Genomic DNA, 13,012 nt, shown 5'->3' on the forward strand with positions numbered 1-13,012 from the left:
CGGACGCGCAGGCCCAGCGGCCATGGCTCACGGGCCCAGCCGCTCCGCGGCACGTGGGATCTTCCCGGACCGGGGCACGAACCCGTGTTCCCCTGCATTGGCAGGCGGACTCTCAACCACTGCGCCACCAGGGAAGCCCCTAAAAATAATTCTTAATAAAGGTTTTAAACATCTTTTGTTAGATTTATCGAAAAGTACTTTACAATTTTTTAATTCTGTAAATAACATCTTTTTTAAAATTCTATTTTCCAAATCTTTGTGTCTGAATTATAGGAAAACAATTTAATCACCTTGCTAAACTTTCATAGTTTTTCTAATAATCTGTTTGTAAATTATCTTGGCTTTTTCTGTGTAGACAATCATGTAACCTGTGAATGATTGCATGAGAATGATGTGCAGTAGACTGAGTACCCACATCCTGGATGCCTGCATCACAGTCTTCTAAACCTGTGACTATGTTATCTTACGTGACAAGATGGACTTTGTAGATGTGACAAAATTAAGGGTCTTGAGATGGGGAGATTTTTCTGGATTATCACAAAGTTCCTTTTAAGAGGCAGACAGAATTTGTCATAGACAGTGAAGGCTATGTGATGACAGAGGCAGAGAGAGATGATGTGATGATGGAAGCAAGGGTTGGAGTGATGCGCTTTGGTGATGGCAGAAGAGGCCACAAGCCAAGGAACACAAGCCATCTTTAGAAGCCAGAAAAGACAAGAAAACAGATCCTTCCCAAGAGCCTCTAGAAGGAACAAGCCCTGCCGACACCTCAGTCCCATAAGACTAATTTCAGACCTCCAGAAGTGTAAGAGAATAAATTTGTGTTGTTTTAAACCACTAAATTTGTGATAATTTGTTATAGCAGCAATAAGAAACTAACACAGGATGCATGGAAGATACACTTTTTGATACTTGTCTTGTCTGAACTTGTCTTAATTCTTCTCTCTAATTTTTGAGTTTGGCTCTAGAATTCTAGGCTGGAATCTTGTTCCCTCAAAACAAGATAGGGTTTTTTTCTCCCTTTATGATCTTTATATCATTTCTTTTTCTTGTCTTACTGTACTGGCCAGACTGTCCAAATGCAATGTTGAATAGAAAGATTTTATAGGACATCCTTGTTATCTTCCTGATTTTTTTTTAAGATTATATCCTGATTTTTTAATTCAAATGTATTTGACGTATAATATTGTATAAGTTTAAGATGTACAGTGTGTTGATTTGATAAGTCACCTTCCTGATTTTAAAGGGAATGTGTCTAATACTTTGCCATTTAAGTATTTTATGTGTATAAATTATTGGTAGAAAATTTTCATCAAGTTAAAGAAATTTCTTTCTTCTCCTAGTTGGCTAAGATTATTTTTAGCATAAATGAGTGCTGAATTTTATCAAATGCCTTTTCTGTGCCTATCAAGATAATCATGTAGATTTTCTCCTTTAAGCTATTGTTGTGATGATTTATAGTAATACTTTTTTTTTAAGTTGGACCAACTTTGCATTAATGAGGTAAGAACAGCTTGCTTCTGCTGTATTCACCTTGCTAAATATTAATTCAAAATTTCACATCTGTGTTTATGAGTCAACCTGGCTATAAATTCCTATCTTCGGCTGTCCTACTCTTGTTTTGGTTCAGGGTTTGATAGCCTCACAAATTGAGTTGGGGAGTGTTCCCTATCCTACTATTTTGGTAGATTCTTTTCATTTTAGAACTTAATCATTTACTTACAACTACAGAAGATACAGATTTGATTCTCTTAAATTCCACGCACTCTTACCCACAAACATACTTTCAATGCCTTCATTCTTCCTATATAGTTGTTTTGTAATTTTTGGTTCCATCAATATTCAGGATTATGTAAATATTATATACTCATGAGCCACATTGTATATTACATTTACATACCCTTTCCTGTACAACTTTTGGTTTTCCTTGGAGTATATAAGTGGAATCTTGGTTGGTTGGTTGGTTTTGGCTTAGTTTTCTATGTGCCAATCAGTAATTCTTCCTGAAGCCGTTGCACAAAACTGTAAATCTCCTCTCCATTCAGTTAAATATTAGGCAACGGTCAATTGTATGTTTTTCAAGGAGAAATCTCTCCTGGAGTTTTCTTGTTCTCTTGCTCCAAACTGGATTGTGCTGTGCCTGCTTCCTGCTGTTTTGGGGAAATTTCCCTCAACTAGCATCCTTTTTATTCCTTTTGTCTCTTTTCTGTCTTGGAATCCCCGTGTCCTGGTTTCCATGGTTTCCTCTTTCTTGATTTACTGGCTCATTTTTGGTGGAGCACAATTCTCTCATTTTGAGAAGGGATACACAGAAAATAAATTTTTTAAGGCCTTACTTGTTTGAGTTTATCTTAATTCTGTTCTCTCATTTGCTACTTTCATGGGCCTAGAATTCTAGATAGGAATCTTGTTCCTTCAAAATCTATGTTTGTTGTCTTCTAATTTCAGTCTTACTGATGAGAGGACCAACAGTGTTCTGATTCTCAGTTTTTTAATATGAGTTGTTTTTCCTCTCTTATTGCTTGTATGATATCTCTGATGTTCTGAAATTTCGTAAAGATGTACTTTGGTGTAGGGTGTTTTCCCCCTCATTGCATTGGACTCTAAGGCTCTATTAATCTAGAAACTCATATCCCCAATTCAGAGAAATTTTCTTATAGTGTTTGTGTGTGAGAGAGAGAGACAGACAGTCAGAGAAAGAGAGAGAAAGGGAAACATTTGACATATACTGGGTTGACCAAAAGTTCGTTCGGGTTTTCTGTTAACATCTTACAGAAAACCCGAATGAACTTTTTGGCCAACCCGATATATAAGAATACAAATAATATTAGTAATGAAGCATTGTAGTAAAATAAACACCCATGAACCCACCACCCAACTTAGGAAATAGGATATTATCAATACCTGGAACTTCCCTATGTGCTCTTTTTTTTTTTTTTTTTTTTTTTTTAATATTTATGGCTGCCTTGGGTCTTAGTTGTGGCACGCAGGATCTTCGTTGCAGCACGTGGGATCCTCTGCTGTGGCGCGCGGGCTCCTCGTTGTGGTGCACAGGCTTCTCTCTAGTTGTGGCGAGTGGGCTCCAGAGCGTGTGGGCTCTGTAGTTGTGGCGTGTGGGCTCTCTGGTTGTGGCCCACGTGCTCAGGAGTTGTGGCGCACGGGCTTAGTTGCCCTGCATCGTGTGGGATCTTAGTTCCCTAACCAGGGCTCAAACCCGCATCCCCTGCATTGGAAGGTGATTCTTAACCACTGGACCACCAGGGAAGTCCCCCTATATGCTCTTTTCTGATCCCATGCCTGCCTTCCAGGGCCACCCCTCATGCCCTAACACTCCACCAGCCACATAACCACTCTCATGACTTTTCTCCTAATTCACTTGCTTTTCTTTATTGTTTTACTATTCATGTATGTGTCGCTAAACTGTACCTTGTTGACTGTTGCTTGCTTCTGAACATCATAGAAATGGCATCACACACAGAAACAGCACTCTTCTGTGGCTTGCATCTCCTTCCACATTATTCCTAAGAGTCATCTATGCACATACCTATAGTTTAGTATCGTGTCATTGCAGTGTAGCATTCCATTGTATGGAGATAGTACAATTTATTTAACTATTCTCCCAAGGATCGGCATTAAGTTATTTCCTTTTTTTTTCCCCTATCATGTCTACTAGTCCGGTCATTTCCTTCCCTCATTTTCTCTCTTCTCTGAAACTTACATCAGTCAATTGTTGAATCTTCTGGGCTAAGCCTTGAATTTTATTAGCTCTTCTGTCCTGTTTGCTCTTTCTTTGTAGTTTTTTTCTACTCTCAGAATTTCTCAAATTATGCTCTAAATCATCTATTGGCTTTTTTAATTTCTGCTAAGATGTTTTGAATTTTTTAAAGCTCTTATTCTCTCTAAGTTCCTTTTCTTCGGTTACTCCTGTTTGTAGTTTTCATAGATACAAATGTCATGGAAGGGGAAATTTCCCCCTTTCCCCTCTTGAGTTCTTTTGGCTGCTCTAATAGTTAAATTGACACAAGACAGCTTAACAGGAGAAAAAAAAATTAATTTGTGATCACATTTCTATGTGATCATAGAAATGGGACCCTCAAAGTGACCAAAGCAGACTGTTTATATATCATTTTTAGACAAAGAAATACATAATTATTTGTGAGGATTTCATAAATCAGCAGGGCTTGTGCTTAAGGTAGCAGACTAAAGAATAAGTAATGAAGTTTCTTTATAGCTTTCTTAGCCTTGAGTTCCCTAGTTCTGGTGATAAGGTTGCTTTCCTCCTGGTTTGGAAGGGTACTTTCATATGGGAGAATTATTTCCTACTTTCAGGGAGTTAGAGTGGGTTTTTCTATATAAATCATTTTTTAACCAGCTGTTTCTCAAGTAACCTTAATTGAAAATAATCAATATGCCATGGAGACATATTTTGAGGCAGCCTGCCCTGGGTCCCAAAACAAACAAGGTTTAGAATTTTCTTGCAATTTTCTTTTGCTTTCTGCATTCCCTGTTTCCTCCTAGGGTGGTTGGTTGGGTGATTAATGTATTTATGTCTCTATCTTTCATGTTCGAAACTCCCCTCTCATGTCAAGGGATGCTTAGCTGTTGTCTCTGACATGAGTAAAGGCACCAAAATGCCGATTTTGAGTCCTGGGTGCATGGGTGGGGCTTGTCTGCACGTGGGCTTCACAGTAGGCTGATCAGTTGGGTACCCGGCTGTTTCACCAGGGAAACACCAAATGCTAATAGGTCTTTTCTCTTGGCCTAGTCAATTTCTGTAGAGAGGAATCTTCCATTCTTCCTCCCAGAGGATGTAAGCTGATCTACCATCATTCTGGCTGCTGGGCAGGGAAAGTGAGCGAGGCGTTCACCACCCACCTCCAGGTAGGCTTTCACTGAATGCCCATTTTTAGTACAGTTCCCTGTTCTCAACTGTGCCTCGTGTCTCCGAGTCCACAACCTCTTAGTTTGACTTGCCCATCGTCTTCCACTGCAGGGGAGGGCAGTCGTCTGGTTGTGTGGGGCAGGAGTGGAGGTCTGGGGGTCTTCCTGTTCCTCAAACAGATGCACAGCCAAGACAGACTTCCTATTTTCAGTCCTACCCCTCATCCCCATCTTCAGGGCTGTTCCAGCTGGAGTCCTGTGGCAAGGAGCCCACCTGCTGCTGGTTACTGTGCACGACCTCCCTTCTCAGGGTTAGATTTCAGCCTTCTCTGCTCTCCTAAATCAGTTACCACTGACTTTTCAGCTTTTCTTGTCATCTGTCCTCTGTTCCTGCATCCTCTCCAACCCTCTTGGTCCTTGTGGATATATGCTTTTTCCCTGTTAATTTCTCTACTGTCATTCTGAGGCTTTGGGGACAAGGTGGAAAGAAATGCATGTGTTTTCAGTGTCACTGCCCCCACAGTGCACAGGCGTTGGAATGTGGAAAGCACCCGAGAGGAGGATCAGAGGAAACTCTAGGAGGTCTGCAGCGGCCTCCGGCTCTTAGAGCCTGGCCATGGCTGGCCAGGTGCCTGACACGGTGTCCAGTTCTGTGGTGAGCAGAGAGGAGTTCTCTGCGCGTGTGTTCAGAAGTGACACTTGTGCGGAGAACAGGAGAGGAGGGTGCTGTTGAAATGAGGAAGGAGAGTCAGGCTCGGCTGGAGCAAGCGAAAGTCTCCTGGAAAAGCACTGATGGCCAAGATCCAGCTGCATCTCACCCACCCCATTCCCTCTGTTAGGAGAGTTAATCCCAGGGGAGGCAACGTTGCACACTCTTGAGGGACAGCCCAGGGTTGCAGAGGTCACCAGCAGCCCCTCAGACTCAAGGGGTCCATGTGGCTATGACTCCAGTCCCTGAGGGTAACTTCATGAAGTGGGGAAAACAGCAGATTTCTCATCCTCTGTCAGAGGGCCATCCCCAAAAGCCAGGACTTGGGCAACAACAACACCGGCTACCTTGCTTCCAGCATGGGGTAGATAGCCACAGACAGGAGAGCTGTGTCTCAAACATGACGCTAACTTGCCCTTGGCATCTAGCAGACCAGAGTCAGGTGGGGCAGGTTCTGAAAGGGAACAGAGCAGTAGTTGCCTGTGCAGCCTGGGGTGGGGACTTTATTTCCCCCTCTAGGAGGGGAGCTGAGTAGTTCCACGTGCAGGTTCTGAGGGGCTGATCCCAGGACTTGGGATCAGCTCACCCTTCCTTTCCCACCGTGAGCACCCTGCAGCCCTCCTGAGACGCTAACCCATGCCTGAGAGAGGCTGGAAAATGGGAGAAGGAAGAAGTATGCGCTGGGGCATTTTCAATACCACCAAGCAAGTCTTCCAGCTCTCAGCAGATACCGACTGGGTGTCCGACAGTTGAACTCAATTCTGACTGTCTACCTAGAGTTAGCACCAGATGCCACAGGTTAAGGGCTCAGTCCCGCAAGACTGCCCCAAATTCAGATGTGATGCCAAAATTCGGCCTCTGTACTCCAGTACTGAGTTCAATCTCGGAGACAGAGTTTTGAGTGAAGTAGAAACCAGAGTCAGGTGGGGCAGGTTCTGAAAGGGAACAGAGCAGTAGTTGCCTGTGCAGCCTGGGGTGGGGACTTTATTTCCCCCTCTAGGAGGGGAGCTGAGTAGTTCCACGTGCAGGTTCTGAGGGGCTGATCCCAGGACTTGGGATCAGCTCACCCTTCCTTTCCCACCGTGAGCACCCTGCAGCCCTCCTGAGACGCTAACCCATGCCTGAGAGAGGCTGGAAAATGGGAGAAGGAAGAAGTATGCGCTGGGGCATTTTCAATACCACCAAGCAAGTCTTCCAGCTCTCAGCAGATACCGACTGGGTGTCCGACAGTTGAACTCAATTCTGACTGTCTACCTAGAGTTAGCACCAGATGCCACAGGTTAAGGGCTCAGTCCCGCAAGACTGCCCCAAATTCAGATGTGATGCCAAAATTCGGCCTCTGTACTCCAGTACTGAGTTCAATCTCGGAGACAGAGTTTTGAGTGAAGTAGAAAAGAATAGCTTTATTGCTTTGTCAGGCAAAGGGGGCCACAGTGGGCTAATATCCTCAAAACTGTGTGCTCTGACCTGGAGAAGGTAGTGAGGAGTTTTATCATAATGGTTCAAAGAGGAGGGCATGATCAGCTCAGGGACATTCTTCTGATTGGTTGGTGGTGAGGTAATCGGGAGTCATCATCATCAACCTTCTGGTTCCTGCTGGTCTGGAGTTACGTGCCTGTGGGCAGCATACAGTTAACTTCTTTCACCTGGTGGGGCTTTTAGTCTCTGCAAAACAGCTCAAAAATATTGTTATGTGTATCCCTTGGGGGGGAACCAGGACCCTGCCCCAAGGCTGCACTATGTTTTTTGACTGCTCCTCCCTTGTCTCCACATCCCTTCCCTTCCCTGATTAGGGACTGTTTGAACCTGTCCTTTAGAGCTCAGGGAAGGTCATGGAGGCTGAATGAAGCCTATTTCCTACAAACAAAACTTGGGGAACACAGAAAGGCTTTTTTTTTTTTTTTTCTCCTTCAATCTTCATATCTTTTATTTATTTTATTTTATTTTTACTGGCAAGCCTCCAATGCAATGATAATTTGGAAGTGTTGATACAGTGTATCCTTGTCCCTTTCCTGATTCCACAGAGAATGTGTTCCATAACTTACCAGTAAGCATAATGTATGCTGTAGTGTTTTTCACTTGTAGATATTCTTTATCAGGTAAAGGAAGGTCCCTTTTATTCCTAGTTGGCTATGAGTTTTTATCATGAATGGGTATTGTCTTTTGTCAAATTTCGCTTTTGTGCCCAAGAGCCCCACAGGGTCCTTTTCGGTTTCAGGTGTAAGTCCAGGTTGTCACCTCTGCTTCTGACCAACCGGCTATAAATTGGTTAGAACAGCTCACAAAGCTCAGGGAAACATTTACTTACATTTACCAGTTTATTAAAAAGGATATCACAAAGGGTACAGATGAGCAGCCCACTGAAGAGGTCCACAGAGGTGAAGTCAGGAAGGGTCCTGAGCTCAGGAGCTTCTGTCTGTGGGTCTAGGGTGCACTGCCCTCCCAGCAAGTGGGTGTGTTCACCAACCCAGAAGCTCATCAAATCTCCTTGTGCAAGAGTTTTTTTTGTTTTGTTTTGTTTTTTGCTTGTTTTTTTGTTTTTGTTTTTTGCGGTACGCGGGCGAGGCCCGCGGCCTCTCCCCTTGCGGAGCGCAGGCTCCGGACGCGCAGGCCTAGCGGCCATGGCTCACGGGCCGCGGCATGTGGGATCCTCCTGGACCGGGACACGAACCCGTGTCCCCTGCATCGGCAGGCGGACTCTCAACCACTGCGCCACCAGGGAAGCCTGTGCAAGAGTTTTTTATGGAACTTGATCTGCAGCTCCCAGCCCCTTCCCTTAGATCAGGGGGTAGGGCTGAAAGTTCCAATCTTGTCAATCACTCAGTCTTTCTAGTGACCAGCCCCTTCCTGAGGCTATGCAGGGCCCCCCCACCACCAAGTCAGCTCATTAGCATAAACTCAGATGTCATAGAGAGGGCTTGTTGTGAATAACAACAGATACTCCTATCCCTTAGGAAAGTACAGGGATTTTAGGAGCTCAGCTCCCGGGACTAGGGATGGGAACCAAGTATATTTCTCATTATACCACACATGCCAACACCATACCTCAGTGACAGCTGCTTCTGCTTTCTAAGGGGTGGCGTGACTCCCATCAGTGAGGAAATTATCCTCTACACGGCAACCTTTCCCTCGCAGAGATGGGTAAGGGAGGGGAAGGGAAAGGGCCCGAAGCAGATACTATTGGTGCTGTGCCCAGAGCCCCCAGGACTCCTGGACTGTTTTTATGCACACTAGGTCTCGTGATGTCGCTCCCAGCAGCCTGCACCTGATCTCTTGGTAGAGAACCTAGGACTGACGCCAAATCTGGCCTCTGTACCCCAACACCAAATTAAATCTCAGAGACAGAGATTTGGGTTAACTAGAAAAGAAGAGCTTTATTGCTTTGCCAGGCAAAGGGGCTCACAGCGGGCCAATGCCTTCAAAACTGTGTGTCCCAACCCGGGGGTTGGGGTGGGGGTAGGGTTGTGAGGAGTTTTAGTCAAGGGGTGGGGTTGCTGATAAGGATCCAGGTGCATGCAGGACCTGCATTCCATCAGTCTAGAGATCTTCTGGCATCTGGTGGTCTCGTGATCTGGGGTTCTCGAGGTTATTGAACTGTGACCTTCTCTCTGGAACATCTTCCATTTGGTGGGGGGTTTAGTTCTGCAGAAGAGCTCAAAGATATTATGTATATCCCTTGAGGAGGAAGTAGAACGCTATCCCAAGGCTACAGTATTGTTTCTTGACTGCCCCTCCCTTATCTCCACATCCCCTCCCTTCCCTGATTAGCAACTGTTTGAACCTGCCCTTTGGAACTCAGAGAAGGGGACACAGAAAGGCTTTTGTGCCCAGAAGCCCCACAGGGTCCTGCCCGGTTTCAGGATTAGCCCTTACCAAATGACTGAAAACATGGGGGTATAGCCCTCCAGCTTTCTTGCTCCTTTGTTATTTACTTATTTATTTATTTATTTGGCTGCACCGGGTCTTAGTTGCCACGTGCAGGATCTTTAGTTGCGGCATATATGCGGGATCTAGTTCCCTGACTTAGGGATTGAACCCGGGCCCCCTGCATTGGGAGCGTAGAGTCTTAACCACTGGACCAACAGGAAAGTCCCTGTGGGGTTAATTTTAAAATGTCTCCAGAGTTCCCATGAGAGATTGCTCCAGGCCTGCCCCGCCTTGGGACTCTGCTTGCTCTCATATGTTTCCTTAGCCTCCTTTCTTCCCAGGTCTCACTTCCCCACTCACCCCCCCAACCAGTTTTTTTTCTGGGAACACTTCTTTTTATTTTATTTTATTTATATTTATTTTTGGCTGCATTGCGTCTTCGTTGCTACGCGCAGGGGCTACTCTTCATTGCAGTGCACAGGCTTCTCACTGCGGTGGCTTCTCATGTTGCGGAGCACGGGCTCTAGGAGTGCAGGCTTCAGTAGTTGTGGCGCACGGGCTTAGTTGCTCCGCGGCGTGTGGGATCTTCCCGGACCAGGGATTGAACCCGTGTCCCGTGCACTGGAAGGCAGATTCTTAACCACTGCGCCACCAGGGAAGCCCTCTGGGAACACCTCTTAAATAAATAATTTTGACATGAATCCTCTTCTTCAAGTCTCTGCTTCTGGAAACTCAATCTAAGACAGCCTCATCTTTCAGAGTCCTTGCTGGTTCTTGGCTACTGCAAAATGGGACAGAGTGGGCAGCCCTTTGTTTATAAAGCACTGTAAGCATGCTGCAGGTGTGAAAGGTAGACCCTGAAATGAGGAAAAGGTGTAGACTTAAATTATTGTTTCAAATCAAAGGGAGAGAATTGGGCTTCTGAAGGGAACCTGGAGGGGTAAGAAGAGGCAAAAGCTGGGAGGTTGAGGTGGAGAAGGGGATGAGCCACAGGGCAGTATAAAATATCTCTGTTGCATCAAACCTTCAGTAAGGACTGCTACTCATACAGACACTGTGTGGGCGTGATGTTTGGGGTAAGGCTGCTTGGGATGCGATGCTGCAGTGCGCACCAGAAGGGCAGGATGAGAAGGCAAGATGGTCCTGAAACTGAGCTCATTCAGTGGAAGCAGGGATTCTGAGCCAGAGAAAACATAATCCACCACACGTGCACTGCGCACACACACACACACACACACACACACACACACACACACACATATGCACCAGTCCACCAAGAGGGGAAAGGGATAAGATTCCTCCTCTGAGATCTGAGTTATGCATGAAAAGGACAAACTTGAAATAACTGAAGGATAAGTTCTAAAGTCATTGCAAGAATATCCAAAGGCAGCTACAGCATTGCAACAGCAGTTCCCAGTGAAAATCGATAAGTTGACTCCCACAGCAAACAGGAGTTCATGGAAGGTGGGGGAGGCAGTGTCATCCAAACCCACCACAAGGGTCTTGCAACATGGCACCACCACCCCGCGTGACCTGAGCTCTTTCCTTGCAAGCCCAGCCCATGACAGAGGCAGGCAGCCCTCCTTCCTCTGCCCTGCTCACCCAGGGTCTCAGCAGCCAGTGCCAAGAGCCCTGCCCCTTCCCTGCCTCCCTCTCCTCCACCCTGCTGCCAGCTTCCTCTCCCTGTGTGCCAGGGTCTCAGCGGTGGGTGTTCCAGGGTGCATGAGGTCTAATGTGCTCGGGAGCTGGGGACCCACCTCTCAATCCACTCCCATCTCTGACTCTTTCCCCTTTTAAGTCTTTATTCCACAAACATTTATTCACCACATGCAACTCACCAGGAACTGCTGTCTTTGTTCTGTCTCCATCCCTGTTCCTGTTTCTTTTTTACTCTCTCTCCCTGACTCCATTCCTGACTCTTTTTTTCCTTCTTTCCTCTCTTTCTCTCTCCACCTTTCTCCCCTTCCCTCTCTCTATCCCTTCTCCCAGTCCTGGCCCCTTTGAATTAAATTGTCCTGAATCTCTGAAGACAGATGACACAGCAAATTTGACAGTGCCCACAGTAACTGACAAGTCACAAAGCAGTTTGTGGTAACAAGTCCTTATTTTTTTTGTTGTTGTTGTTATTAGGAATAACTGTAACAAATGTGATTTTAGATCTTTATCTATGTCTCTGATTAATTCCTTCAAGAGGCTCCCTAGGAAGAGTATTTTTAGGTCAAAGGGTACAGGCATTTTTAAGGCTTGTGATATAATTGGAAAATTGCTTTTTCAGGAATATTGCACATGTAACTGGACTTCTTTAAGTTCATACCAACCTTAGATTTAAGATGGGGTCACACATGTTTCTCCAGGGTTCTTGAAGACACTCATGTTCTGGAATATCTCTGTGGATTGGTTGGTTTGCAGAGGACATGCCCAGTCCCCTTTCTGCACACTTAAATATTCATTTGTTGATTTGTTCAACACACACTTATATCAAGCATGTGCCATGTGCTAGTAATGACCCTGGACTAGACTTTGGTGATTTTTTTTGGCCACACAGTATGGCATGTGGGATCTTAATTCCCCGAGAAGGGATCGAACCCATGCCTCCTGCAGTGGAAGCTCAAAGTCTTAACCACTGGACCGCCAGGGAAGTCCCCTAGACTTTGGTGATTGAGATTTTTGCCAGAATCATGGGTGACTCCTTCCTTCAGACTGGGCTCAATTCTGGCATTTGGTATTTTTAAAATCAACAGTGAGAATTTTCTTACAATGCGAGACAGAGTGTGATCAAAGATCATTTGACCAACCATTATTTTCTTACCCAGACAGTCATAAACAACACTCAGCTCTCACCCACACTGCCTTCAGACTTTATTGGTCAAGACTTCTCCTTTTTTCAAACATCAAAACAGCTTTGGGGAAAAAAAAAAGGGGCTTCCCTGGTGGCACAGTGATTGAGAGTCCGCCTGCCGATGCAGGGGACACGGGTTCGTGCCCCGGTCCGGGAAGATCCCACATGCCGCGGAGCGGTTGGGCCCGTGAGCCATGGCCGCTGGCGGGAGGATCCCACATGCCGCGGAGCGGCTGGGCCCGTGAGCCGTGGACGCTGAGCCTGCGCGTCCGGAGCCTGTGCTCCGCAAAGGGAGAGGCTACAACAGTGAGAGGCCCGCGTGCCGCAAAAAAAAAAAAACAGCTTTGGATGTCCTATAATTTTTAACCACTGCTTGCTATAGACTGAATGTTTGTGTCCCTCCCTAAATTCATGTGTTGATACCTAATCCCCAATATGACGGTATGAGGAGGTGGGGCCTTTGGGAAGTGATTAAGTCATGAAGGTGGAGCCTTTATCAATGTGATTAGTGCCCTTATAAAAGAGACCCCAGGGAATTATCTGGCGGTCCAGTGGTTAGGACTCCACACTTTAACTGCTGAGGGCCCGGGTTCAGTTCCTGGTTGGGGAACTAAGATCCCACAAACCACATGGCATGGTCAAAATTAAAAATGATAACATAAATAAATAAATAATAAAGGAGACCCCCAGAGAGTTCCCTCACCCCTTCCTCCATG

The 13,012-nt window shown here is 45.6% G+C and overlaps 1 long non-coding RNA gene across 1 annotated transcript in view; it reads left to right on the forward strand.

The window, feature by feature from the left end:
- Nucleotides 1–13,012, forward strand: part of LOC114487825 (uncharacterized) — a 60,806-nt gene that overhangs the window by 4,302 nt on the left and 43,492 nt on the right. Inside the window, exon 2 of the long non-coding RNA XR_003683269.1 lies at nt 4,766–4,881. This is a non-coding gene — a long non-coding RNA (uncharacterized lncRNA). The remainder of the gene's footprint in view (nt 1–4,765; nt 4,882–13,012) is intronic.

This window comes from Physeter macrocephalus, chromosome 14 (assembly GCF_002837175.3).
Source record: "Physeter macrocephalus isolate SW-GA chromosome 14, ASM283717v5, whole genome shotgun sequence".
NCBI lineage: Eukaryota > Metazoa > Chordata > Mammalia > Artiodactyla > Physeteridae > Physeter > Physeter macrocephalus.